At 52.1% G+C, this 27,427-nt stretch overlaps 1 protein-coding gene across 1 annotated transcript in view; it reads right to left on the bottom strand.

Annotated features, from left to right (window-relative positions):
* LOC123363989 (casein kinase II subunit alpha-like) overlaps positions 1-23,760 on the bottom strand; it is a 43,673-nt gene extending 19,913 nt beyond the window's left edge. The window contains exons 1-2 of the mRNA XM_045005670.1: positions 23,618-23,760; positions 19,314-19,557 (exon numbers count right to left, since the gene is read on the bottom strand). The gene's annotated coding sequence lies outside the window, so the exon portion shown is untranslated. The remainder of the gene's footprint in view (positions 1-19,313; positions 19,558-23,617) is intronic.
* Positions 23,761-27,427: the final 3,667 nt, after the last annotated feature.

Raw genomic sequence — 27,427 nt, 5'->3', positions numbered from 1 at the left:
GGATTCTCAGGGAAAGGGGAGGGGGAGGTATCCCTCTGTAGTTAGATCCCGGTGTCTCTCCTAGGAAAAGGGAGGGGGGAGGAAGCAGGGGGGAATGGTTTATTTCTCCTGGGTGTAAGAACTCCATGGATTTGGGGCTCTTGGGATCCCCTAGGATTTTGGGGAAGGACTGTGTCCCAATCCACGTACCTGATTGGGTGGTGGCAGCTTTTACTAGATCTAAACTAGGATTTTTAGTTTAGAGGGAAACCAGTGCAGGTCCCCATTTTTGGAACCCAACAGCTCTAAGTGGGGGTGAGACCTATGACAGCCACATCTTCTGGGCCTAAACTACAGCAGGTCCCAGCCATCCAGCCTGTCTGTCGGGAGGCCAGCCTGCAGGGACGGACCCCACGTAATCATAGATCATAGATTATTAGGGTTGGAAGGGACCTCAGGAGATCATCTAGTCCAACCCCCTGCTCAAAACAGGACCAATCTCATGGGGCTCCAGGGGCTTCTGTATCGATCATTTAGGTTAATCTTTCTATCTACCCAATGGGACACTGTCCTCAGTCTAGAACAGACGTGGGCAAAGTACGGCCCGTGGGCCACATGCGGCCCGTGGGTCCTGCCCGGCCCCCGAGCTCCCAGGCGGGGAGGCTGCCCCCGGCCCCTCCCCAGCTGTCCCCCCACCCCCGCAGCCTCACCTCGCCGTGCCACGGGAGCGCGCTGGGCAGGAGAGCAGGGAGGGAGGCTCCGGGGAGCAGGCGGGCAGCGTGGGTGGCGGGAGCGCCGCGAGCACGGGCAGAGGACTCAGGGGGACACCGGGCGGCCGGGCAGCCAGCCAGAAAGAAGCGGCGCTTTGAAAGGGAAACCACCGCTTCTCTCCGGCTGCCCCTGCTCCGCCTGAGTCCTCCGCCCACGTCCGCAGGGACGCATTCGGAAGTGGGCGGGGGGGAGGGTTTGATAGGGGGTGAGGTCCCAGGGGGCCTGTCAGGGGGTGGAGGTGTGGACAGAGGTCAGGGGACAGGGAGCAGGAGGGGTTGGATAGGATGTGGGGTCCTGGAGGGGCAGTTAGGGGACAAGGAGCAGGGGGGCTGGATAGGTCGGGGGTTCTAGGGGGGTGGTCAGGGGATGGGGAAGAGGGGGATTGGATAGGGGGCGGGGGTCCCGGGAGAGGGCGGTCAGGGGACAAGGAGCAGGGGGGGCGGTTCAATGGGGGGGGTTCTGAGGGGGGCAGTCAGGGGGCAGGAAGTGGGAGGGGCCAGATAAGGGGTGGGGACCAGGCTGTTTTGGGGGGCTCAGCCTTCCCTACCCGGCCCTCCAGACAGTTTTGGAACCCCAATGTGTGGCCCTCGGGCCAAAACATTTGCCCGCCCCTGGGTTAGACATTGTGTCTCCAGAGGTAACGTGCTTGTTGACAGTAAAAATATTTTTAAATAAATGAATAACTAACTAAATAATATATAGAGGCAGGACGGATTTGATTTAAATCAATTTTATTTAAATCATGATTTAAATCACTAGGCAGGAAGACTCGATTTAATCATGGTTTTCTACATAAAAGTGCATTCTTGTTGATTATATCCTTAATACAAATCCTTCACAACTCAGAGACAGAGGTAGGTTACATTTTTAGAACGTACACACGATACATTTTTAAGTGATTTATTTTGAAAACTTTTCAGATTAGTTTTACAGCTCTATCAGAAAATGATTGTTTGGTTATTTCATTTACCAAAGGTAATTGAAGCAGATATTTATGAAGTCATTGGGAGGTGAACTCTCTCCAATTCAACAGGTTAATCATTAATATTTGGAGGATTTCCTTGCCGTGCTGTATTAGGAGGAGAACATCAGACATTTAAATTGTTTTACTTAACTAAAACACAACGTTATGTATTCTGGATTTTTTTTCTTCAACAGCAAACATATAATATTTTAACAAAACAAGCAAATGAATTTCTGAATTATGTTAAACATTCAAGTTTTTTAAAATCAGTCTTGTTTTTGTTAAAATTGTTTTTAAGTAAAATAATTAAATGAAATATTTAAAAAAATATTAAATCAACTTTGCAGCAGCTGCTCTGAAAAACGTGGGAGGAACCGAGGTAACTCTCGCACAAGCCGTGCGATGGAACTCAGTAGTGGGCTGTTCTGAGCTCTAGATCAAGCACTGGCCTAATCCGATGACAGTTTGTGAACAAAAACGTGAAAAAACAGATGGCACCGTCACAGCCAAAGTTCACAACATTGGGCTTAAGAGAAATATTGAAACACATGCCGAGTACCCTGAAGCCTATTTCTGTAGCCTTGAACAAAATGCAGGGAAATCGCTGTTTTATTGCCGACGCTGTTGAAATTTGGAAGGAACTGAGTGAGATCTTAAAAAGAGAAATATATAATGACAGAGTTAAATTACAAGCATTAAAAAAACTGAATGGGAGAAGCACTATCTCCAGCTCATTTTCTGCAAATATTCTCAATACTCAGTACCAGGGTCAAACCTTAACTGGTGAAGAAGAGGAGTTGGCTATGACATGGACATCCAGCAATCATCCCTCCATAATGCCAACTATAATAAACTTCAGAGCTAAGGGTGAACCATTCAAGAAATACATGTTTGCTGATGTTTTAAAGCAAGTCACACCAGTGAACTGGTGGAAGTCACTTAAGCACTTGGATTCAGAGACTGTTGAAGTGATCATCTCACTTTTAACAGCAGTAGCTTCTTCTGCCAGTGTAGAAAGAATATTTTCTTCCTTTGCACTAATTATTCCAAACTGAGAAATCGTTTGGGACCTGAAAAAGCAGGAAAACTTGTTTTTCTTTTCCAGATTATGAACAGACAGGAAAATGAAGGTGAAGACGACTGAGTCAGCTGCAGAAACCAATATTTTAAGTTTCTCATGTTGACCTGGCTGACACAGTCTATTTAATTTTAGGGTTTTTAAAAAATATTTCTTTTAACCATTTTAGGTAAAAACAATTTTAACAAAAACAAACCTGATTTTAAAAAACTTGAATGTTTAACTAAATTCAAACATTCATGTGCCTCTTTTGTTAAAATATTATATGTTTGCTGTTGAAGAAAAAAATCCAGAATACATAACATTGCTTTAGTTAAATAAAACAATTTCAATGTCTGGTGCTGTTCTCCTCCTAACACAGCACGGCAAGGAAATCCTCTAAATATTAATGATTAACCTGTTGAATTGGAGATAGTTCACCTCCCAATGACTTCATAAATATCTGCTTCAATTACCTTTGGTAAATGAAATAACCAAACAATCATTTTCTGATAGAGCTGTAAAACTAATCTGAAAAGTTTTCAAAATAAATCACTTCAAAAATGTATAGTGTGTATTTTTCTAAAAATGAAACCTACATCTATCTCTGAGTTGTGAAGAATATATATTAAAGTTATAACAACCAACAAGAATGCACTTTTATGTAGAAATCCATGATTAAATAGAGTCTTCCTGCCTAGTGATTTAAATCATGAATTAAATCAAATCCACCCAGTTTTTATAGTATCCTCCAATACCCCTTCCTCACTGCAGAAATGTCCAGAGTTTTATCTGAAAAGTGCCAAGGAGGAGGGAGCCCAGACCTCTGCTGACCACCGATTCAACCACCATCTGCTGGAGTCTGGCCAAAATACCAGCCCCTTCACCACCCTGGACCTTCCTCTCTGAACGGGGCCCGCACCCCCAGCAGAAACCCCTTCTCCTCTCACCTGGATGGCCCAATCAGCAACTGTCCCTGGAAACATGGCACTGCTTCCCTTCCCAGAGGATCCTGCACCAGTGTCACAAGCAGGAATTTATGAGGCACATTCGTTTCCAAGGCAAGAGGTATCACACCCAGAAGGGTCGAGCTGGATGGAGGAAAAGCCCATACTCCAGGGGCAGCCAAAATCTGGCCCAGGTCGGCCTTCCTGTTTAACCAAGATGTGGCCTGTGGAGAGCAGAGATCCCACAAGCAAATCCTCCAGCTGGAGTCTAATGCCCTGGCCTTGTTCTGTACTGGTCTCCAGGGGCTACACTTCCACACAGGGCTTTGGAGTGGAGCCCAGAGCTGGAGTGTGGAGCAGCTCCGGAGCAGTGGAGCTGCAGGCTTTTGCCTGGAGCTGGAGCAGAGCCGGAGCACAGGGCTGCAATGGGCCCCAGTGCCCTACCCTGCTCCATCCCCCAGGAGGCAGGAAGCTGCTGATTAACTGCTCTGCGTGTGGCTTCAAAGCCTGGGCTCTGAACAGGAATAAAGCAGCTTGCTTAGTTCAAAGGCGAGTGGCTGAGAGGCAGCGATGAAAAGCCTGCCCTCGGCACACGCTCATCTCTGCCGTCCCACTCGGCGAGCACAGTGCTACACAAGCCGGGCTGGAGCCGCACAGCTCTGCCAGCCAGGCCCTGCCAAGCCCTGGCTAGGGGAATCCAGAAGCAGGGGGTGAGGAAGGATTTCCTAAGAGATGAGGGAGGCGCATTTTCCAGCAAATGCCTGCAGCCTGAGGGTGCTCTTCCCAGAGCCCAGCTCTCTGCAGCCACCTCCTCATTAACTGCACGATGGGACCCAGGAGGGCTTCCCCCTAAATTCTGCGTAGCACAAAGACCTACACAGGCAAACTCAATTCAGCTGCCCTTCTCTGAGGAATGAGGCTGCAGCACCAGAACGCTGCCCCGCCGAGGGAGCTCTATTGCAACTGAGGATTGCCCTGAATCTGAGAGAGATCAAACAGGTTACACCTGCCCTCACCTTTGACGTAGTCCCTGACATCACTGCTCCCAGCCTGCAGTGTAGCCTAGCTACCCAGATCAAGACAAGACACTGAACGCTGGGACCTGCAGTTACGGGGATGGCAGTGGTCTGCCCTATTTCCCTCACGTTCGGTGTGTCTGCTGGTGGGCTTGTTACTGCAACCAAGAGTCAAACTTGGGGGGGGGGGGGGGAGTCCAGAGGCAGTGGCTCTCTCCAGTGACCCCAGAAGCAAGCCTGCGCTCAGCTGGAAGTGACTCGGCACAGTTCCGAAGCACTGCAGCCTTGTGGGCATCCATTCTTTAAAGGGTCATCTACACAGCTGTGTCAGCACTGGAGCCCCAAATCCTGCCTGGAATTATTTCCTTTCAGGCACAGGATTTGCCTAAGCAGCTCCCCAGGCAGGAAGAACGTGTCCCCAGCCCTCCTCTAAGAAATTCTGTTACAATTCCTCCCCCCACTGTGGGACCCAGGACTGACATTTGGGAAGCACATGTGCTCCTCATTCCCATTAGACCATGATGCTGAGAGGGGGATCGTAGATAAGCCCCTGAGGTAAGAGATGGACGAGATCTGTCTGTCTTAGGGTTCTTCACTGTCACCCATCACGGTAGGATTCCAGCACTTCCATGTCAAACCAACAGCAATCGTGAAGTCCCCAGTAGACTCCATGGAGAATCTGGCACTTCTCTCTCACTGAGGCAGAGCTCTGCTAGGGGTATACTTGTGTTCTGGTTGGTTGATTTGTTTAGAACAGGTTTTGTTTGGGTAGGTGGGACTGTCAATGTTCTGAGCCATTCTGAGGGTGGAACAGCCTTGCAAAGAGAAGGCTTTGCAGCGTTTCACAGAGACAGTCTGACTCTGGCTCCCCTACTCTGCTCTGGAAGTTCATTGCATAGCCAGAGTCTCTTGACTGCACACTTTGTCCCTGGCACTCACATACTTCACCCTGGGCTCTGTGAGCAGCATGGTCCTAGAGGAGCAGCTATCACAGTGGTTTATAGATCAAAATTCTGTCTTTAATGTAGCTGAGGCTTGATCCATTAATTGCTTTGAAGATTAGGAAACTGAGATCGGAAGATGACTGGGAGCCAGAGGAGGGATTTCAGTACGAGCCTGATGGGCTCACAGCATCTCAGACAATGGAAGAGGAAGGCAGCCTCATTCCGTACCACCCAGAGACCATGCACTATCTTTACATTCAGCTTCAGACGCCGTGAATCACAGTGATCCAGCCTGGAAGTGATAAATGTACGAATCACTGCAAGCCGGCCATGGCCTTGAGGAAGGGACAAAGTTTCTTAGCAAGGTGGAGGGGAAGGAAGACATTTTTACACTGACACAACCTGGTTATCCAAACTTAGTGAAGAGCCACCTTGAGGAATGGGGTTTATGATTTATATTGCAGTGGAGCTTTAGTCAGGGATCAGGACCCTGCTATGCCAGGTACATAATGTACAGCCGGAACAAAGAGCTGGCCCTGCCCCAAAGAGCTGACCATATCAGGCAAGAGACAACAGATGGCTACAAACAGACCAATGGGGGAATCCAAGGGAACGGTACTGTTCAGCATGGCAGGCAATGGTCTCAGCACACCAGCAGCCTTCCACTGTCAAGCTTTTTGAAGGCATCACGGCAAAGGAGAATTTTAAAGAGGGATCTGAAGGAGATAAATGATGTGGCTTTTCAGATGTTTGCAGGGAGTTCCTCCATGTGTGAGGGGCAACGTGGGAGACGGCACAGAAGTACTTGTTTGAAAATGTAACAAGTGGACAACGAAGGCTGGAACCACTGGTAGAGCAGGGGTGGGAGTCCACATCTTGGCAGCGTACTAGAGGTGGTAGGTAGGGTAGGGACAGGCTTCCAAGTGAAGACAAATCGTTGGGTTTGATGTCAGGGAAGAAAAGGGAGCAAGAGGATGGATGCAAATTGGGGGTGACAAAGTGCTGAGCTAGGGAAATGATTTTTGCAGCAGTTTTTTTAAATGGATACAAGTGGGGCAAGCCTGCATTTTGTCAAGGGCAGACAGAAGGATGCTGAAGTAGCTGAGATGCAAGATTATGAAGGCCTGGACAAGAGTTCAACAGAAGGTGGCAGTGGTCTCTCAGCTAGTTCTTCAAAGTGTTTCCCCCTTTCCAACCAGCACCTTCAGTCTTGCCCAAGCTCAGTTTGAGCCAGCTGCTCTTCATCCAAGAACTGATTTCCTGTGGGCATTCTGACTTCTGAGTGACCGTAGTGGTGGCATTAGTGGTGAAGGAGATATCTAGCTGAGTTTCATATGCATACTGTTGGCAGTTGAACCCACAGTCTCTCTCTCTCTCTCTCCTAGTAGCCTCATGTCGATACTAAGGAGAAGGGGGATAGTCTGGATCCCAGCAGGTGAGAGCTTTCTGAGAAGAGGAGCAGTTACCCATCATCACTTGACATGCTCAGGTTCCCACCACAGGGACACACACTGGAGCATTAGGACTATCCCTCTGCAAGAAAACGCCACAGTCCCTAAAACAGGGGTGGGAAAACTTTTTGGTCCGAGGGCCACTTCTGGGTATAGAAATTATGGCAGGCCATGAATGCTCATGAAATTAGGGTTGAGGTGCACGTGGGGGTGAGGGCTCTGGCTGGGGGTGCAGGCTCCAGGGTGGGGCCAGAAGTGAGGAGTTCAGGGTGCAGGAGGGGGCTCTGGGCTGGGGCAGGGAGGGTGGAGGGGGGGTGAGGGCTCAGGCTGGGGGTGCAGACTCTGGGGCTGGACTGGGGATGAGGGGTTTGGGGTGTAGGACGGTGCTCCAGGCTGGGACTGAGGGGTTCAGAGGGCAGGAGGGGGATCAGGGATGGGGCAGAGGGTTGGGGCATGGGTGGTGCCTCAGGGGTGCAGGCTCCGGGCGGTGCTAACCTCAAGCAGCTCCCAGAAGCAGTGGCATGTCCCCCTCTCCGGCTCCTATGCAGAGGCGCGGCCAGGCGGCTCTGCTGCATGCTGCCCCATCCGCAGGCACCGCCCCTGCAGCTCCCATTGGCTGCGGTTCCTAGCCAATGGGAGCTGAAGAGGTGGCGCTTGGGGCAGGGGGAGCATGCGAAGCCCCCTGGCTGCCCCGATGTGTAGGAGCCGGAGCGGGGACATGCCACTACTTCCGGGAGCCATGTGGAGTGGCCCCCAATCCTGCTCCCCAGCGGGAGCTCAAGGGCTGGATTAAAACAGCTGGCAGGCCAGATCCGGCCCACAGGCCATAGTTTGCCCACCCCTGCCCTAAGAGATTCCAATAGTCTGCAGGCAAATGGGCACGTACACACTCCAACGTTTGCATGATGGGAGCCTGCTTGAGACACAAGAGGCAACAAGCCCACCTGGAGAAGTGATCACCATTCGAGGAATCCATCCAGGAGCCCTCTGCCTCCTGGCAGCACATCGCTGGACTGCAGATTCTGTCCCTCATCTGCGAGCCTAAGACAATGCATTTAATACATAATATGATGATGCCCTGCTCACGGCACAGGGCCACAAATACGCCATGATCATCCCACATCAGAGAATAATAAATGAAGCACCCACAGGAGTAGCCACTCAACCTCAGGAAGGAACGATTAGGGTCCAGGTTACCCCACCCCAAAAGCACTTCAACTTTACTTCCACATTTAACCAAACAATAATTTACATAGGTTCCTGAGGTGCATTTTGCCTGAAGTAGGGAATCTGCATCCCAGAGCTCTGGCCCCAGGATTGATCCTGCCTCCCCTACAGACGCTGACTACTCTGGCTTCCTGACTCTCCCGTGTCCATGGCGCAGGTGAAAACGAGGAGGAGATGGTGCCTGTGTGCTACATATGCAGCCGTCTGAGATTATCCCAAAAGGGAGGCTCACAGGGAAATCACCAGCACACATTTGTTCTTCAAAACTCTGACTGGAGGTGCAAGTATTAAAATTCAACATGAGAGCTTAAGGAGCAAGATGAGATTCAACCCATGTGAAAGGAGAGGTAGTTCCTTTAAGTCTTAGTCACTGCAAAACAGCATGTCAGACTGACAACTGTGATGTGCTCACTTAAAGGACCCTACCCCAGCCAGGCGAGGAGACATTGTTAAGGCTGAGGTGGGAACATTAACTCTCAGCTCCTGACTTTTGTGCAATTAAAATCTCAGAATGTGGCAGTAACGGGTTTTTTTGGCTATACAATTCCCGTTTGTAACTGAATGATTTAGGGTAGCATGGAGGCAGACGTAGGAGAAATGGAATAGAATGAAGGGAAATGCAGGCAGAACATCAGAAACACTCTCCTGACCCTGAGACGTATTAGTGCAGCAGAATTCTCTCTCCAGGGAAGGGGGGAAGCCCCAGACTGAACAAAGCACTAGAGAATAGATTACACAGAACAACCCTTCCCTGGCCTAAGGGGATAAGACTGCACAGGACCCAATAGAAATCAGATAGGGAGAAGTCTATGAGTAAATGAATTCTGCTGGGACCAACCGCTACAATCAGAAAAACAAAGGCAAACGACGGTATCTTTCTATTCGCTGCCATGCCAGGAGAGTCGTACTAAGGGAACTTGGGTTGGCCGTTGCTGGACAATTTAAGGCTCGTGAACTGAAGGCGTTTGGTCCATAAACTGCACTAGAATGTTCTCTTGTGTGAAAACAGAGCAGAGCAGCTTCCTGTGGAAGCCAGAGGCTCTCCTCAGAGCTGGCTACTGACTAGGCAAGGTCTGTCCTGGTCATTCCTCTCCCAGCCCTTGGGGGAAGGTTAGAATTCTTAGTTCTCATTAAGATGCATGGTCAAAAACAGCTCTTCTACAGTGCAGCCTGCGGTTTCCCTCACATTCATTAATCTTAGGTCCTTATATGGCCCCGATTAGCCTCGTATCTGAGCGCCTCACACACGGTAACATATTTATTCTCACACACACCCCGTGAGACGGGGCAGGGCTAACACTCACATTTTACAAATAGGAAACTGAGGCCCAAAAGAACTAAGTGCCTTGCCCAAGCTCACAGAGGAAGTCTGGAAACGGAGCCCAGGTCTCCAGAGTCGCAGGCTCGCTTCCCTCACATTTAAAATTAACCTCAGGCCCATGGGGCCAGCAAGTTCTGCCCCTCATGTAAGGGTGTAACTGGATCTGCCTAGTTCTCGCCCTCTGTCTTCCCTGTTGTATAGAGTTAAACGACAAGAAGAGGGGGTGGGGGACGGCCTGCCTCTTGGTCTTGTGCCAGGAGACTGAGCCCACCAGATGACCGGATGGAAAGCACCATCATGTGCAAGAGGAGCCTGGCAAGACTCAGACGCTGAGCAAAACTGCAGTAGCTTAACTCATTAAGAGAATGGGCCATACACCATGGGAGCATCAGCCACTCCCATTCAAACTATATGGGGAAGGAGAAATTTAGGGGACCCTCACTGAGATGGTGGGACTGAAATCCTAATGCCTTCCATGAACTTAGCAAATGGACAGCGCGGTGGTATAAGATAGCCAAGAAAGCTGGAGCTGTATTTCCGTGAGGTTAGATGCTCTGTCAGACCCCCGACCAGGAGGTCATGCAGGATTGCTCCCTAGAACGCAATTAATCCGTGTCTTTCCCCAAATCAGCGTTTCCAATCCCAAGACCTCTGCAGGTTCTCCCTGCTGCTGATCAGAGGGAGCAGGTTTCAAAGAGCAAGGAGTCAAAAGGCTGAAGTGCACAGGGGCAGAGGTAACAGCCAGTGACCACAGTGGTTCCATATGAACCAACCCTTCAGGAGTCCTCTCCCCTGGACGTTGAGAGCCCCAGCTCTCAGCACTACTGCTACAAAAGAGCGGGGCGGGGGGGGGGGTCTCATCTTTATTTTCTCTCCTTCAAGCAGCAGCTCTTGGATGTGGAATGCCCGGGGGGAAGGGATTGCCACATTCAGAGACTGATACCGCACCGGAGGGGCATAAATGCAGTTGTAAACCTCATCCTCCCCGCCTTGAAGGTCAACAAAGGGTGATGATCTTTTGGTGACCTAGCATCAATCGTCAGACACGTTCTCTCACTATGGCCCCGGGTTCCTTCCGGGCCCCAACACCAGGGCCCAAGCACTGTTTGAAATTTCTAGATTGCTGGGCAGCACTAATCACTACAAATGCTGTGAACCTGACATATTTTTCTCCACTGCCAGGTGCCTCTCAGCTGGCCAGTCCTCCACAATTCACAGCTTAGATCATTACTGGAACTATTTGGGACTGTGAATATCTGTATAAACCAGAATGCTTCCAGTCGGCTCCAGAATCTCACCGCTCTCAAACAATACAGCTACCAACCTACTTCTCAGAGAGTCACTTGTATCCAGAACAGCCTCTCAGAACACCAAGAACCAAACGACGGACACAGGCCTGACAACAATACCTTCCTTCTCGGAACTCAGCCCATTTGCACAACTGAAAACCTTGAAACCACCACAAAAAACCCCAAGCCACGGGCTGCCACTGTAATCCACGACCTTGGCTAGTGAGAGAGACCAGGGCCGCCCAGAGGATTCAGGGGGCCTGGGGCAAAGCAATTTTGGGGGCCCCTTCCATAAAAAAATGGCAATACTATATTCTCCTGGGGGCCCCTGCAGGGCCCGGGCAAATTGCCCCACTTGCTCCTCCCCACCCCCCACGGGTGACCCTGGGAAAAATAAACCTTCCGCATCTCGGCACAAACTCAGTTGTGAGAAAACTTCTTTACAAGGTATCACTGGGTCTCAGCATCAGCTAGTGCTAAAAGGCACTAAAGCTCATTAAAAGGGTTGGACAAATATTTTCCGTCAAAACTTTTTCTGGATCGAAAACTAGGGGTTTTTAAAAAGCAGAAAAAAAATCACAGACAATGTCTGCTTTCCTTCAAAATTTGTTGTGTTTTTTTTAATTGAAAAGCTGAAATTAGTCTGCCAAAACCTGAACATGGTTTGGGGTTTCAGGAGTGTGTGGCCAAATATTTGCTGCTTGCTGTGTTTGATTGTTTAAAGAAACAAAAAATAAATTCTGATTTAAAAAAAATCCAAAACTTTTGAACCACCTCAGCTTGTGACCAAATGCCTGAGCTCATCCAGTCAGAGATTTTTCCAGGTTTCTGATACTCTGCTGGCTTCCTTGACTCATATCTGTCTCCATAACTTTGGGTTCATTTAGGTTAGAACATAAGAACAGCCATACTGGGTCAAACCAAAGCCCATCCTGCCCAGTATCCTGACTACCGACAGTGGCCAATGCCAGGTGCCCCAGAGGGAGTGAACCTAACAGGCAATGATCAAGTGATCTCTCTCCTGCCATCCATCTCCATCCTCTGACAAACAGAGGCTAGGGACACCATTCCTTACCCAGCCCGGCTAATAGCCATTAATGGACTTAACCTGCATGCATTTATGTGTTTCCTAGAGACTGGCTCCAAGGGGTCCCTCACAAACTGGAGAGGGTTACTGTGGGTTTGTCTTTAGTATAGACTATGTACATACTCCACGAACTGAGCATTTGAGCTTGTTCCAGAATCTGGGATGAGCCTATGTTGTCCAAACTGAAATGCTCAAAATAGCACATGCATGTGAATGGACACAGGGTGCTAAAATTAAATTAACCCAGGGGTTCTCAAACTGGGGGTCGGGACCCCTCAGGGGGTCATGAGGTTATTGCTGGGGGTCGTGAGCTGTCAGCCTCCACCTCAAACCCCGCTTTGCCTCCAGCATTTATAATACTGTTAAATATATAAAAAAGTGTTTTCAATTCATAAGGGGGGGGTCACCCTCAGAGGTTTGCTATGTGAGCCCCCCCCCCACTCAGAGCCGCGTGGTAAGGGGGCGGGGCTGCAAGCTCCAGCGGGACCTGAGCTCCCCCCCCCGCTCAGAGCCACGTGGTAAGGGGGTGGGGCTGCAAGCTCCAGCGGGACCTGAGCTCCCCCCCCCGCTCAGAGCCGCGTGGTAAGGGGGTGGGGCTGCAAGATCCAGTGGGGCCTGAGCTCCCCCCCCCCGCTCAGAGCCGCGTGGTAAGGGGGTGGGGCTGCAAGATCCAGTGGGGCCTGAGCTCCCCCCCCCCCGCTCAGAGCCGCGTGGTAAGGGGGTGGGGCTGCAAGATCCAGTGGGGCCTGAGCTCCCCCCCCAGCTCAGAGCCGCGTGGTAAGGGGGTGGGGCTGCAAGCTCCAGCGGGGCCTGAGCCCCCCCCCCGCTCAGAGCCGCGTGGTAAGGGGGCGGGGCTGCAAGCTCCAGCGGGGCCTGAGCCCCCCCCCCCCCCGCTCAGAGCCGCGTGGTAAGGGGGTGGGGCTGCAAGCACCAGCGGGGCCTGAGCCCCCCCCCCCCCGCTCAGAGCCGCGTGGTAAGGGGGTGGGGCTGCAAGCTCCAGCGGGGCCTGAGCCCCCCCCGCTCAGAGCCGCGTGGTAAGGGGGCGGGGCTGCAAGCTCCAGTGGGGCCTGAGCCCCCCCCCCCGCTCAGAGCCGCGTGGTAAGGGGGCGGGGCTGCAAGCTCCAGCGGGGCCTGAGCCCCCCCCGCTCAGAGCCGCGTGGTAAGGGGGCGGGGCTGCAAGCTCCAGTGGGGCCTGAGCCCCCCCCCCGCTCAGAGCCGCGTGGTAAGGGGGTGGGGCTGCAAGCTCCAGCGGGGCCTGAGCCCCCCCCCCCGCTCAGAGCCGCGTGGTAAGGGGGTGGGGCTGCAAGCTCCAGCGGGGCCTGAGCCCCCCCCCCCCCGCTCAGAGCCGCGTGGTAAGGGGGCGGGGCTGCAAGCTCCAGCGGGGCCTGAGCCCCCCCCCGCTCAGAGCCGCGTGGTAAGGGGGCGGGGCTGCAAGCTCCAGCGGGGCCTGAGCCCCCCCCCGCTCAGAGCCGCGTGGTAAGGGGGCGGGGCTGCAAGCTCCAGCGGGGCCTGAGCTCGCAGCCCCGCCCCCTTACCACGCGGCTCTGAGCGGAGAGGAGCTCAGGCCCCGCCGGAGCCACGCTGCAGCTGTTCAGGGACGCTCCTGGATGCGCTGAGGCTCCGGGAGGGGGCGGGGCCGGCCCGGGAGCCTCAGCCGGTCTCTTGGGGGCCCCTGCAGAGCCTGGGGCAAATTGCCCCACTGGCCCCCCCCTCGGGGCGGCCCTGAAAGAGACTCAACACTATCTGAGATTCTTAACAATGAAGTTTTCTTTCACTTTTGGAGAAGCAGCTCTGGATAGCTTTACGTCACCAAGAAAAATATTCTCGATGCCATGGGTTTTTTCTTATTTCTGCTCCACCAACAGGGAATCATGCTTAGATTTCAAATAATTGCAGTTTAAAGATTTTAGTATTCCTCCCTTTGAAAACTGCCTCTTACATGAGCTAATGTCAAAACCTTGCTACAGTTCACACATTGTGGTGTAGTGTGATTTCACTGAGCGCACAGACAAAAACGTCAGACAGTCAGACATATACAAATATTTCAAAAGGGAGAGATTGTAAGTTTTTAATCTCAAAAAGTCCTTAATGGATTCAAGATGTTCAGAAAACAGTCGCGGTGGCAATGAGGCTTCACTGTAAGTCTTTGAAAGCTTGAGGAATTCTGTTTTCTGTGGGTGGAGATTACAAGGGGGATCAAAATCGGCCTTATAAAGGGGCAGTGGTGGCAATCAAGGGCCCTGATTCTGCACTGTGATGCCCACAGACAGAGCTCTGGTGGGCACAGAATCCTATCTGAAAAATGGCAGCCCCCAACAGCACAGCACCTCCTACGCCACACTGAGAGACAGTAGGCACAGGGGAAAGTACTGCAACATGGGAGTTCTGACTGGTAGCATGAGTCAGGATTCCTAAGGGCATTCCTAGCTCTGCCACCAACTCCAACTCTGACCTCGGGCACGTCAGTGACTCAGTTTCCTCATCTGTAAAATGGGGGTAATGATAGTTACCCACCTCACAGAAATGTTTTAACAATTTACAAGTGAATGTTTGCAAAGGGGTTTGAGACCCTTGCATAGAATTAATATAGATGATGATTTATAGTTGTATTGCTGCAGAGCCCAAAAGCTTCAATCAGGAATTAGGGGCCTATAGTGCTAGGCACTGTGCTCAGACATAACAATGTGATGAGTAATACTGCAGCACAATCCTCTTCAGGGGGCTGCACAGACAGTAAAATGACTTGTGCCCTTTATGATCTACAAAGAAACAATGAAAGTCAATTCTACAGATCTTTTCCGCTTGTTATTTTTCATTGGAAATTCATGTCTCGTCTACCCTTTTCCCCTAGAACAGAGGTTCTCAAACTGTGGTCTGTGGATCACCAGTGGTCCATGAGCTCCATTCAGGTGGTTCGCGGATAGTTCCATCTAAGGTGCGTGCCTGGGCGGCTGCACACAAGAGAATGAAGGGCCACCCACCTAATTAGTGGAGCTGCCCAGGCGTGGCTCCACTAATTATGTGCCTGGACCCTGGAGAAGACACACATGTAAGGTGAGGTGGTGGCCTTGGGGGGAATAGGAGGTAGGTGGATGGGAGGGGGCAGTGGGGTGAGAAGACAGGGTCGGGGGAATTTGGGATGTCTATGGCTGCGGTGGCCAGAGAAAGAGGCAACTTTCCCCAGCTCCAGGGCTGCGGCTACTGGGGAGAAACGGCCCTGCTTCCCAGCCCCAGCTCAGGGCTGCTGCGGCAGGCCAGAGAGGGCACTTCCATCGCATTAGAAAGGTCAGGCTACTGATATTAAAATATGAGTTGTGGGCTTTTATTTATAGAACAAAAAAAGGTTGATTATTATTAACGGGTTTTTTATATAGCCCTTTTATCCAAAGCGCTTTATGATAGTTAGCTCATGGCACAGACAACATTTGGAAGGATCATTAAGTGCTCCACCGTCCCCAGCAATTTTCAAATGGTCCACGAAAAAAAAGTTTGAGAACCACTGGCCTAGAAGACTCTGTGAAGGTCTAGGAACCTGATAAAATGACGTCAGTGAGGCCATCCAGTTAAACCTGAATGGGGAAGTGATTTTTATTCAGTGCTGCCTCAAGCTCTGCCCCTTTGTCTATCTATGTTAACACCTATTCATAAGCTCCTCTCTCAACACTTGGCTTTGTTAAAGATTCAACAGCCCCAAAAGTCCTCCAGAAGAACTGGGTATCAACACACTCGGACATTCCAGATATTTCTAAAGTTTAAAAAAAAACCTAGAAAAACATTTTTTAAAACCCTTTCAGGCTTTCTCTACACATTATGAAAGACCACTTGAGTGGCCACCTTTAATTGAGATTTCAACCAAGGACACTCCACTTGTCATAATAAATATTAAAAATAAATAAGAACATAAGAGCGACTAGACTGGTCCATATAACCCAGGATCCTGTCTTCTGACAGTGGCCAATGCCAGGTGCCCCAGAGGGAATGAACAGAACAGGGAATCATCAAGTGATCCATCCCCTGTCGCCCATCCCCTGCTTCTGGCAAACAGAGCCTAGGGACACCATCCCTGCCCAGCCTGGCTAATAGCCATTGATGGACCTATCCTCCATGAATTTATCTAGTTCTTTTTTTAACCCTATTATAGTCTTGGCCTTCACAACATCCTCTGGCAAAGAGTTCCACAGGTTGACTGGGCATTGTGTAAAGAAATACTTCCTTTTTTTTCTTTTAAACCTGCTGCCTATTAATTTCATTTGGTGCCCCTAGTTTTTGTGTTATGACAAGGAGTAAATAACTCTTCCTTATTTACTTTCTCCACACCCCTCATGATTTTATAGACCTCTAGCATAGCCCCCCTTAGTCGTCTCTTTCCCAAGCTGAAAAGTCCCAGTCTTATTAATTTCTCCTCACATGGAAGCTGTTCCATACCCCATATCATTTTTGTTGCCCTTTTCTGAACCTTTTCAAATTCCAATACATCTTTTTTGAGATGGGCCAACCACATCTGCACATAGTATTCAAGATGTGGGGGTACCATGGATTTATATAGAGGCATTATGATATTTTCTGTCTCCTTATCTAGCCCTTTCCTAATGACACCCAACATTCTGTTTGCTTTTTTGACTGCCGCTGCACATTGAGCAGATGTTTTCAGAGAACTATCCACAATGACTCCAAGATCATCGAATCATAGAATATCAGGGTTGGAAGGGACCTCAGGAGGTATCTAGTCCAACCCCCTGCTCAAAGCAGGACCAACACGAACTAAATCATCCCAGCCAGGGCTTTGTCAAGCCTGACCTTAAAAACCTCTAAGGAAAGAGATTCCACCACCTCCCTAGGGAACCCATTTCAGTGCTTCACCATCCTCCTAGTGAAATAGTGTTTCCTAATATTCAACTTAAACCTCCCCCACTGCAATTTGAGACCATTGCTCCTTGTTCTGTCATCTGATATCACTGAGAACAGTCTAGATCCATTCTCTTTGGAACCCCCTTTCAGGTAGTTGAAAGCAGCTATCAAATCCCCTCCTCACTCTTCTCTTCTGCAGACTAAATAATCCCAGTTCCCTCAGCCTCACCTCATAAATCATGTGCTCCAGCCCTCTAATCATTTTTGTTGCCCTCCGCTGGTCTCTTTCCAATTTTTCCACATCCTTCTTGTAGTGTGGGGCCCAAAACTGGACCCAGTACTCCAGATGAGGTCTCACCAATGCTGAGTAGAGAGGAATGATCAGGTCCCTCGATCTGCTGGCAATGCCCCTACTTATACAGCCCAAAATGCCATTAGCCTTCTTGTCAACAAGGGCACACTGTTGACTCATATCCAGCTTCTCATCCACTGTAACCCCCAGGTCCTTTTCTGCAGAACTGCTGCCCAGCCATTCGGTCCCTAGTCTGTAACAGTGCATGGGATTCTTCCATCCTAAGTGCAGGACTCTGCACTTGTCCTTGTTGAACCTCATCAGGTTTCTTTTGGCCCAGTCCTCTAATTTGTCTAGTTCCCTCTGTATCCTGTCCCTACCCTCCAGCATATCTACCTCTACCCCCAGCTTAGTGTCATCTGCAGACTTGCTGAGGATGCTGTTACCACTCAAGATCTCTTTCTTGACTGGTAAGAGCTAATTTAGACCCCACCATTTTATATGTATAGCTGGGATTATGTTTTCCAATGTGCATTACTTTGCATTTATCAACATTAAATTTCATCTGCCATTATGTTGCCCAATCACCCAGTTTTGTGAGATTCCTTTGTAGCTCTTCGCAGTCTGCCTGGGACTTAACTATCTTGAGTAGTTTTGTATCATGTGCAAATTTTGTCACCTCATTGTTTACCCTAAATTAAGGTATAATAATCAAATTGATATTTCATAGCCCCAGAATTCAGAATCTCCAACCTATTTCAAGTCCTGTTACACACAGATTCATAGATTCCAAGGCCAGAGTGATCATTGTGATCATCCAGTCTGACCTCCGGTATAACACAGGCCATAGAACTTCCCCCCAAAAATTCCTAGAGTAGATCTTTTAGAAAACCATCCAATCTTCATTTAAAAATGGTTAGTGACAGAGAATCCACCATGACTTTTGGTAAACTGGTCCACTGATTAATTACCCTGTCCAAAATGTACACCTTATTTCCAGTCTGAATTTGTCTAGCGTCAACTTCCAGCCATTGGATGTTAGACCTTCCTCTGCTAGACTGAAGAGCCCGTGATTCAATATTTGTTTCCCAGGTAGGTGCTTACAGACTAATCAAGCCATCCTTTAACCTTCTCTTTGTTCAGCTAAATAGATTGAGCGTGTGGAATCTATCACTGTAAGGCAGATTTTCTAACCCTTTAATCATTCTCGTGGCTCTTCTCTGACCCCTCCCATTTATCATCATCCTTCTTGAACCATGGGCACCAGAACTGGACCCAGCAGCGCTCGCCCCAGGGCCACATACAGTAACTGGTACAATAACCTCTCTGCTCCTCCTCAAAATTCCTGTTAATGCATCATCTAGCGTGACTAGCCATAGGTGTCCTTCTTAAGTGAAAGCTTTGCAACTACGGCCCTGATTTAGCAGCAGCTAGAAGCCCAACTGGTTCCATGGGAAGAGCCTTTTGATATGAGACATAATGAATTGCTCCCACACATACCCTCTGCCCATTTCCTCAGGAAAGCTCGACCTTCCTCTTTGGCTTCTTACCCATCAGCCATTCACTGCGGGACACAGGCTGCGTCTACGCCGGCCCACGTCTCATTTTCAGCGAGGAGGCTGGGGCCTGACTAGTGACTGAGGCACAAAGAGACTGAAACACGTGTCCCAGGTCCCAGCGGGCCAGGACGAGGCAGCACAGTGCCAGCAGCATGTGGTCACGGTGCACTCGCACGTCACGTGCGAGCGGAAGAACAAGGTGAAGCTGCCCAAGCACGCCATTGCTAGGCTGCTCCCCTCACACCTGGAGAAGCAGCAGTCAGGGAGAAGGAGGTGGGAGCAACTCAGGAACGGCGCATGAGCAAATCATGTAGGGTCCCAGGACAGGGATAGCAGGGGAACTGCAGGGAAGAAGTGAGATACGTGGGCACACCTGAGGGAGCATCCCAGGACTGGCAAAACACTTTCATACATATTACAGCCTGCAAGAGTATCAACTCTCCAGCCCAGGTCAGACAGGGCACAGTCTCAGACTGACTTTCCCTTTGAAAGGACCATGGTAGAACATGGCCCAGGTCACTGACATTGATTTCCCATTCTCCAGGAACAGAAAGTTAGTACCTTGAACCTTGCTTAATCTCTAGCCCAGACGCTGCCCTGAGCTGTCCTGGGAGAGGCAGAGAAAGGCGTGAGCTGCATTCCAGACGGGTGGAGGGGCCAGCGGGGCCAGGCAGAGCTCACTGCAGCAATCAGCTCAAAAGTGCTTCCACGTTGCAGCTATCAGTGGTTTCCATCCATCAGCACAGAGAAAAGTGATGGGCTGAGAGGCCTCCTGGAACCAGGCACTTACAGCATTGCCCTGTCCCTAAAAAAAACCAAAGCAGACATGTCTATAGCACCCCTCCATCAGCAATGCAAAGGGCGTGGCAAACACATACACAAGGATCAGAGCAGCACCGAAATGCAGCTACCTCTCCGGTGGGACACAGCAGTGGTTTAACAGCACATAGCAACACTGCCCAGCTATTTACAACGGAGATTAAAGGAGAATTCCATAACCAGGTGAAATCACAGGGGGGAAGCAAAATTAAATTACTTAAATTGAATGTTGCAGATGACACTGAGAAGAAAGTACCTTAGTACCTTTAATATCCACAAATGCTCAAGCCCTTGATTTTACATCTTATCCACAAGATAGCACTCCCAGCAGCCCCCTAAGTCCCCGCTAGGCATTGGGGTCAATCCTGACTTGGCACAGAGCATCCTCTGCTGAATCACACAGCCCCTCCCTGCAGCACCAAAATGGGGTATGAACACTATTCCTGACTAAAGGGAGAACCCCCCTTCTGAGAGAACCCTCTCCATTACCAACGCCACTTCTGGCACCATCTAGATGTTTCTTGGAGATCTCCATTCCAAGCATTGATCAGGCCTGACTCTGCTTTGCTTGCAAGAGCAAATGAGGTGGAGTGGTTTCAATCGCATGCACAGAAAGCAGGTTTCACTGAAAACAAATCTGCTTAAGACAAACATTAATATAGTCAGAGGGAAGGGGAAGTGACCAGTGATGTTACAGCTAAAAAGCCTGATGCTTCTTTAGATGTCCAAAATCACACACCCACAAAATGCCTTCTACACTTACAGGACTAGAGAAATAATCCAGCAATAGACCCATCTAATACAACACAATCCACAATAAACTAGAGAGGGACCACTCTGAGCCCGGAACAGAAATCCACGGAGCTAGTACTCTTCCGCTACACTGGAATGAAGCTTCATTTATCCTGCCCAGAGAATCACAGAAATGTCGGGCTGGAAAAGATCTTGAGAGGTCATTACACATCCACGCCCTGCACCGAGGAAGGACCAAGCAAACCTAGACCATCCCCCTGACAAGTGTCAGTCCAGCCTGTTCTTAAATGACAGGGATTCCTCAATTTCCCTTGGGAGCCTGTTCCAGAACTTAGCTGCCTTTAGAGTTAGAAAGTTTTTCCTAATATCTAACTTAAATCTCCCTGGCTGCAGATTAAGCCCATTACTTCTTACCCTTCCTTCAGCGGTCACGGAGAACAATTGATCACCACCCTCTTTACAGCAACTCTTAACATATCTGAAGACTTACCAGGTGCCCCCTGAGTCCTCCTTTCTCAAGACTAACCATGCCCAGTTTTTTAACCTTTCCTCACAGGTCAGGTTTTCTAACCCTTTTGTCACTGCTGTTGCTCTCCTCTGGACTCTCTCCAGTTTATTCACATCTGGTGCCCAGAACTGGACACACTGCTTCAGCTGAGGCCTTCCCCAGTGCCGAGTAGAGCAGGACAATTACTCCCCACGTCTTACCTAGGACACTCCTGTCAGTAAGCACCAGAATGGTATTAGCCTTTTCTGCGGCTGCGTTACACTGGCGACTCAGACTCGTTTTGTGAGCCAGCAGCACTTCTGCCTGGCCAGTTATCCCCCATTTTGTACTTGTGCATTTGATTTTTCCCTCCTGAGTGCAGTACTTTGCACTTCTCTTTGCTGAATTTCATCTTGCTGATTTCAGACCGTTCTCCAATTTGTCACAGTCATTTTGAATCCTAATCTTGTCCTCCACAGTGCTTGCGACCCCTCCCAGCTTGGTGTCATCCACAAATGTCCGTGTCTACTTTTAAAGAACTGGGGGTGTCCAAACCTCACACATTCTCAAGCTGCACTAGCCACTCGCCAGAGGCCCAAGAGTCCAGCAGGCCTGCAATAAAACAAAGGAGCCCATGGAGCCTAAAAGTCCAAGCACAGGAGGCCTGGAACACTCCTCTCAAGATGGGGCACAGCATGCTGGGAGCTATGGCATCCAAGGGCTGCTTGGGGCCTCGCTTAGCACAGGAGTGAGGCTTTTGGATCCTGATTAGAATCACGGTTGCCAAGGGGCTTGCTTGGGACTGACGGCTGGGAATGGCGACGTATGATGGTAGGAGTCATGGGTAGGGCTGGGAAATGTGTCCTCCACGAGAAACTAGGCCAGGCCTTTGAGATCCTAGAGTCTCAGGCTTGGAAGGGACCTCAGGAGGTTCTAGTCCAACTCCCTGCTCAAAGCAGGACCAATCCCAACTAAATCAATCATGAAAGCCCCTTCCAGCAAGGCCAGAAAGGAGATTCCCCCACCCCCACCACCACACACACACACACAATCCCAGCAGCACCAACAGAACATAGACATGGGTGGAGAGGATATTCTCTAACACTGACCACCTCCCACAACAGCAGCAGGAAGGAAGGGCAAATGAGATCTTCCCTCTGGTGCTGGGGGGGTGTGGAGTGTGTCAGGGAACACAGGGAGAGGGGAATCTGCCCCAGCACTATCTCACCTCTCCACTCTCATCAACTGCCTCCCCCACAACCACCAGGGAGATAGGAAAGGAGGGAAATGCCCATTCAAACCACCCCCATCCCACACCAGCGCTAGGAGGACTGGAGGGGGAACACCCCCTGACACCAACCCCTGCCCTGAGGGTGGGAAGTGGGGGGTATACGGACGGGAGCTCCCCTCACACTGCCTCTCTTCCCCACAGCACCAGTGGGGAATCCAGCTTGGGAAAACGTTCTCCACACTAGACCAGCACCCCATAGCACCAGGGAGGATGGCGGGGGGCCTTCCCCACACACTGGTTCCCACCCCTATGGCATTAGGCTGACGGGGGAAACCTTCACACACGCTGACTTCTCCTGCCACAGCACCGAGGGTGGGGGGGGGGGACCTCTGCCCCAGAGCACCAGGGGGAGCTCCTCTCCCACCGCCCCCTCCCTCCATAGCACTGGGGAGATGGGGGTAACCTCCCTCTATGCTGCCCCTCCCCCAACAGCATCACAGGCAGATCTGAGGGGAACCTCCCCACACAGCACCAGGGTCAGTTTTTGGGGGAACCCTCCCCCCCCCAACAGCACCAGGGGCAGATCTGGGGGGGGGAACACTCCCCATCCCCCCAGCTCCGGGGCAGATCCGGGAGGGGACTCCCCACCCCACCCCCCCGCCCCAGGGCAGATCCAGTGGGGGGAACTCCCCAGCCCCAGGGGCAGATCCGGGGAGGGACACACTCCCCGCCCCCCTCCAGCCCCAGGGGCTGATCTGGTGGGGGAACTCCCCGCCCCCCGCAGCCCCGGGGCAGATCCAGGAGGGAACACACTCCCCGCCCCCCCAGCCCCCGGGCAGATCCGGGGGGGAGACACACTCCCCGCCCCCCCCCAGCCCCGGGGCAGATCCGGGGGGGGGACACACTCCCCGCCCCCCCCCGCCCCGGGGCAGATCCAGGAGGGAACACACTCCCCGCCCCCCCAGCCCCCGGGCAGATCCGGGGGGGAGACACACTCCCCGCCCCCCCCCAGCCCCGGGGCAGATCCGGGGGGGGGACACACTCCCCGCCCCCCCCAGCCCCGGGGCAGATCCGGGGGGGGCCACTCCCCGCCCCCCCCCGCCCCGGGGCAGATCCGGGGGGACACACTCCCCGCCCCCCCGAGCCCCGGGGCAGATCCGGGGGGGGACACTCCCCGCCCCCCCAGCCCCGGGGCAGATCCGGGGGGAGACACACTCCCCGCCCCGGGGCAGATCCGGGGGGGGACACTCCCCGCCCCCCCCAGCCCCGGGGCAGATCCGGGGGGGGACACACTCCCCGCCCCCCCCAGCCCCGGGGCAGATCCGGGGGGGGGACACTCTCCCCGCCCCCCCAGCCCCGGGGCAGATCCGGGGGACACTCCCCGCCCCCCCGAGCCCCGGGGCAGATCCGGGGGGGGACACACTCCCCGCCCCCCCCAGCCCCGGGGCAGATCGGGGGGGGGACACTCCCAACCCCGGGGCAGATCCGGGGGGGGGGACACACTCCCCGCCCCGCCCCCGGTCGGTTCCCCGCGCTCCGGGCCGGGCCCTGCCGAGGCCGCAGCCGGCTCCTCACCTGGCCGGGCCGCTGGGGGCGGGGGCTGCCGGAGCCCGGCCCGCGGCGGTGACAATATGGCGGCCGGCGCGCCCGGGCAGCAGCGCCGTGGAGCGGGACGGGAGCGGCAGGGGCCGGGCCGGGCCGGGCCGCCAGAGGGCGCCAGGGCCTCGCGCGCGGTCACTTCCGCATCCCGCCGGCCCGCACCATAGAGTGCGGGAGAGAGACGGCGCCGGCCGGGGGCCGCCTGGTACGTCATGGGACCATAGAGCGTTGGGCCTCCTGCGTGCGGGGCACCCCTCCCCCACCCCGGGGGTTCCACTGGGGCCAGGGGGACTCAATGCCTCGCTGCCACGGGCTCCTGCTGGGTCAACCCCGACTGAGGGGGGTGCCCCCTACTGAATCCCCTTCCCGCCACTGCTCCCTAAAGCAGAACAGCTCCCTAGTGCTGGGCTGGGGCATTGGGGTCAACCCTGACTGAGGGGGGTGCCCCCTACGGAACCCCCTTCCCGCTACTGCTCCCTAAAGCAGAACAGCTCCCTAGTGCTGGGCTGGGGCATTGGGGTCAACCCCGACTGAGGGGGGTGCCCCCTACTGAACCCCCTTCCCGCCACTGCTCCCTAAAGCAGAACAGCTCCCTAGTGCTGGGCTGGGGCATTGGGGTCAACCCCGACTGAGGGGGGTGCCCCCTACTGAACCCCCTTCCCACCACTGCTCCCTAAAGCAGAACAGCTCCCTAGTGCTGAGCTGGGGCATTGGGGTCAACCCTGACTGAGGGGGGTGCCCCCTACCGAACCCCCTTCCCGCCACTGCTCCCTAAAGCAGAACAGCTCCCTAGTGCTGAGCTGGGACATTGGGGTCAACCCTGACTGAGGGGGGTGCCCCCTGCTGAACTCCCCTTTCCCCCACTGCTCCTGGAGCAGAATACCATTCCTAGTGCTGGGCAGGGGCCCTGGGGTTAGATCAGCACTGACTCAAACAGAGCATATTGCCTGTTGCTCCCTACAGTCTGAGGAAGTCACCTGCACGGCTCCCTGATGTCTTAGGAAGCTTCCCCTCCAAGTAATAACCCAGTCTGAAGCTTCTTAGTTTTTTAGATGTTTATGAATGAAAGTGAAATTCCCTTGATATTTTAAAGGCAAATAAAAATGAATCCCAAATCCCATCCATAGCTAATGCAGCCTGAATTTCTCTGGGCAGCATCTATGAAGGGGGTATTACAGTTACGGTTGAAATCAGGGGTCCCCACCTCCTCTGGGATCAAAGGTAAATTAAATAGCCGTGGTCCTAGATTTGCAGCACTGACTACTAGCAGTAGCTGAATGCTGCTAGAATGGGCTTGAGGAGGAGAAGCCTGTAAGATTCATAGGACCCTGGTACCCTTCCCACCATGGATCATATCTCAATGTTATGTCCCTGATTTTCAGAGGTACGGAGTAGCTGCAGCTCACATTGACTTCAGCTGAATTTGCAGGTGCTGAAGTCACCTAAAGGAAAAAGATGTGTGTGGAGGGGACAAAGTAAACAATAGAATTGTGCAAAGGAGAAGAGAAGAAGAACAGACTCCATTGATACGGAACAGAATCCACAGACTTTAAAACATAATGTGCTCCACCGACGTTCTCTCAAGCATGCTTCTGTTTTGTAACCAATCAACAGCTAATAACGGCTAGACAGGGCATTCAGTGAGGGCTGACATTGATTTACTTTTTTAAAAACACAGTTGGTCAGATTTTTCAGAGGTTCTGAGTTCCCACAGATTCTACTAACTTCATACTTTTGCATGATTCAAAACCAACCATCTGAACATATTGTTAACCTATGTAACCTCAGGAATGTATCATCATTACCCTTTTCCTTGTACCCAGTCCCTGAGGTGGGGGGATTGAAGTGGGGGAGGTGTCTGTGCCCTGGTCCCTGAGGTGGGGGGGATTGAAGTGGGGGAGGTGCCTGCGCCCCAGTCCCTGAGGTGGGGGGATTGAAGTGGGGGAGATGCCTGCGCCCCAGTCCCTGAGCTGGGGGGGATTGAAGTGGGGAAGGTGCCCGCGCCCCAGTCCCTGAGCTGGGGGGGGATTGAAGTGGGGGAGGTGCCTGCGCCCCGGTCCCTGAGCTGGGGGGGATTGAAGTGGGTCTGTGTTATGCAGGAGGTCAGATCAGATGATCACAGCCATGATATTTAGCCAAAAAGTCTCATTTTGCACTGCTGGACCTTTGAGAGCACTGCCCTGACTTCTGGCCTGATGCCGTCGATATTCCCAAGAGTTTATTCAACACAGCCTGAAATAAAGGTGTGCCACTGCACCCTATATTCTCCACAGAGATATTATGTTATGCTTATAACATCATCATCATGTACTTTATGCAGGATAGGTCATGTCAGATATTGGAAAGGTTCTGATTATGAGTATCCTATTTGTATGCAGGTACCATGTATGTTTGTATCTGAAGTTAGGAACATTGACTATGTATCGGTATCACCAAATATGTTTACACATGGGGATGCCCATTAGGCAAAAGGCTCCCAGTCTAGATGGCTGGCTGGGAAGGACCCATTCAAATTAATGAACCGTTCGGAAGAACAATAGGCCTAAGGCCTTAGAAGGTTATTGCCCACTTGGACCCTTCCTGAGGATACTACAAACAGCCTCCGAGTTATGGCTGCTGTGACACTACAGGGACATGTGATCAGGTCACCTGGTGCCGGTCTCCATCGTGGGATATCAGTGTTTTTCCACTGACTGCCGTGGGAACCAAGCTTTGAAACAAAGGGTTCCTGCCATATGCAAAAGCTACATAAGGCAGGGGAGTGACATCATCATAGTGTTTCCTAATATCCAACCTAGACCTCCCCACTGCAGCTTGAGACCATTGCTCCTTGTTCTGTCATCTGCCACCACTGAGAACAGTCTAGATCCATCCTCTTTGGAACTCCCCTTCAGGTAGTTGAAAGCAGCTATCAAATCCCCCCTCATTCTTCTCTTCTGCAGACTAAACAATCCCAGTTCCCTCAGCCTCTCCTTGTAAGTCGTGTGCTCCAGCCCCCTAATCATTTTTGTTGCCCTCCGCTGGACTCTCTCCAATTTATCCACATCCTTCTTGTAGTGTGGGGCCCAAAACAGGACCCAATACTCCAGATGAGGCCTCACCAGTGCTGAATAGAGGGGAATGATCACATCCCTCGATCTGCTGACAATGCCCTTACTTATACAGCCCAAAATGCCGTTAGCCTTCTTGGCAACCAGGGCGCACTGTTGACTCATATCCAGCTTCTCGTCCACTGTGTGACGAACTGGCACTGTTCTTACTGGGGGCTGTGAATGCTGAGTGGGGGGGTGTTGGCCTGGGAGGATGGTCTGCATTGGGGGATGGGAGACTGGCCTGAGGGAGGAGACCTGAGCATGTAACCTGAGAACCCAGGAAGGGGTTAGAGGCCAGGTGATACCTCTGCCCGGGAAGCTGAACAAAGGCTGTGGGAGGAAACGCTGGAGAGTGAGGGAGTTTCAGGAGCTGGCTGGGGAATGGAGGGAAGGACAGACAGGGCTCTGACCCCCAAGGGGGCTGTGGTGCTCCTGGAACCCCAAGATGGATCTAATTGGGGAGGATCCTGTTGCCTGTTGTCTGGCAAGACCTGTCTGGGACTGTGTTCCTGTCGTCTAAATAAACCTTCTGCTTTACTGGCTGGCTGAGAGTCCTGGTGAATCGCAGGAAGCCGGGGGTGCAGGGCCTGACTCCCCCACACTCCGTGACACACCGTAACCCCTAGGTCCTTTTCTGCAGAACTGCTGCCCAGCCACTCGGTCCCTAGTCTGTAGCAGTGCATGGGATTCTTCC

The sequence above is a fragment of the Mauremys mutica genome, chromosome 2 (assembly GCF_020497125.1).
Source record: "Mauremys mutica isolate MM-2020 ecotype Southern chromosome 2, ASM2049712v1, whole genome shotgun sequence".
Classification (NCBI taxonomy): Eukaryota; Metazoa; Chordata; order Testudines; family Geoemydidae; genus Mauremys; species Mauremys mutica.
The sequence above is the reverse complement of the archived record's forward strand: the minus strand, read 5'-3'. Positions and strand labels throughout refer to the sequence as shown.